The sequence below is a fragment of the Musca vetustissima genome, unplaced genomic scaffold (assembly GCF_032173495.1).
Source record: "Musca vetustissima isolate MV318-11 ecotype Yass unplaced genomic scaffold, APGP_CSIRO_Mvet_v1 utg9295, whole genome shotgun sequence".
NCBI classification, from domain to species: domain Eukaryota; kingdom Metazoa; phylum Arthropoda; class Insecta; order Diptera; family Muscidae; genus Musca; species Musca vetustissima.
Window position 1 is genome coordinate 118,541 of NW_026879245.1, and position 2,546 is coordinate 121,086.

A 2,546-nucleotide genomic window follows, 5' to 3' on the forward strand; every position below is an offset into this window, starting at 1 on the left:
TTATTACTATTAAACGTCAGTATGAATTCTCTTCTATGAATCAACTCGTTTTTTCTTCTTCTGCTACTGTTGTTGTACATTAAAAACGAGTAGCAATTCGTTTCATTTTTTTGCAATGCCCCGTTACATGGCCTATCTATCCTCTCTAACCAGCCAGTCAAGCCAAGACCAGACATGCCACAATTTCATTCAACTTGCAATTGAGTTTTGACATTTACTGTTTACACAAATACAACTACAATATATATATATATATAAACATGTTTTAACGTATGTAATTAATTTTTTACTGTTTCTGGATATCTTTATAGACTTTTGTTATAAAAATTAAAAAAAAAATAGGCGAAATTAAAAAAAAAAATGCTGCAGTTTTTGTGATAAAAAATGGTAGGCATTTGTCCAAAACCATTCACCTCACAAATGCCAGACATTTTTAAAATTATTCTAATTCCAATGCTGTTCTCTTACTCCCTCTCTCCAACTCTCTCTCAACGTTAAAAGTCAGAAATGGATGGTATGAATTGCTTAGGTTACATTTATTTGGATTAAATGAAAATAAATATAAAAAGTTAAATAAAATCATATAATTAATAAAATAACAACACAAACTAAATTGGAATAAATAAATTTAGAAAATAATGATATTGAAAAAACCTTAAAATGAAGCAAATATTAAAAAAATAAACTACAATAAAATATGAAATAAAAAAATAAAAGTTGAAACATCAATATTTAAAAAGAAATTAATATTAAAAAAAAAAATAAAATTAATAATTACAAAATTTTATTAAAACATGGAAAAATAAAATATTAATAACTAAAATAATCTATTTTTTTTTTGAATAAACTAAATTTTAAAAACTAAGAAAAATAAATAAATGAAATAAAAAATAAAAATATTAAAAAAAATAGAAAGAAACATTAAAAAAAAATAATAAGAAATTGATAAAAATATATATATATTGTGTGTATTTTTTGGAATATAAATCAACATTTTTTTATTTATTTTAATTTTATGTGTTGAATTTCTATATAATGGAGAAAAAGCTTTTTGTCCATTAAAACAGTAATAAAATATATTTTGTCATATGTATATTCATTTTAAAGGTTACATTTTTTTTTTTTTTTAAAAAACTATATTGTGTGTATTTTTTTGGAATATAAATCAACATTTTTTTATTTATTTTTATTTTATGTGTTGAATTTCTATATAATGGAGAAAGAGCTTTTTGTTGATTTTTTTTTTTTTTTTTTTCAATAAAATATTTGTTATTTCTCAATTTTTCGTATACCCCATTTGGAGCATTTTTTTTTCATTCAAAATTCCCATCTCTGTTACCTTAAACACGACATTGCGAATATTGTATTGCTGTTCTCTAAGATTTTTTGTTATTTCTCTCACGTTGTGTGAGAATACGTTATATGAGGCTGGCTGTTATTGTGGGTGAGGTGGGAAAAAATGTATGGAAAATGAAAGGGGTGGTGGTGTAGTTATATCGAATTTAATCATGGTTTGTCATCATGTGTTGTTGTTATTTTATCTCTTTTTTATAATTTATTTCTCTCTCTGTTTGCAATATTGTTATTGGTATTCAAAAAATTGGAATATTTCAGCTTTGTTTTTTGTGCAAAGTCCAACAGCAACAACAGAAGTACAATGAAATGTCGAACTCATTTGATTGTAAATTGTCAGTTGTTACTACTGAGGCCATATCTGCTGGCGACGCCGTCGTCGTTCGTTCATTACTGTGTATTACTAACATTCCAATGTCTCTTGATATGACCGAACGTCTTGGTGGTGATCTCTTTTTTTTCTTAAACACCTTGTCATAGTTGTGTGTTGTCGTTGTAATTTAGCTTTATCCAACTAAACTTCTTCGTCATTCTTATTATTCGTACCAATACACACACACACACAAACACACGCATCGTACACCCCAACTTGTTCTTGTTTTGCAAACAACGACGACGCCGTCGCCATCGCTGTCATTGATTGTTTGACGTTTTATATTAACGGAATTTCCTCCTTCTTCTTTAAGAGTTGATTGGCGAGTGATTTTCTGCTGCTTCTTCTTTTTCTACTTTTAGTTGTGTGTCTATCGTCGTTGTCGTCGTCTCCTCCATACAACCCCAAATGTGTTGTTGTATAATTTTTCTTTAGTCGATGGCTGGTTGGTTGGTTGTCGCCATTATAAATTTGATGTTTGTCTCTTATTGTTGTTGTCGTTGTCATTATTATTGTTGCAATTGCATATATACGAAAAATAAAATGAAACTCATTTTATAATAACCGTATAGACACACACACACAAACTAATACATATGCATATAAAATTGATATCCAAATGATTTGTTGCTTGCTGTGTGTTGTCGTTGATTTTGTTCGTTCTTTTCGGTATTCGGCATCGGCATTGGAGGTGTGCAATTAATGATACGCTCTCGCCAATCTCGTTTGGTATGATTTTCTTTTTTTTGTTTTTCTTTTTAGCAAACATTCTTTATTGTTAATGTTTATTTGTTTGTATGTGTGTGTGTCTTTTTTGCCA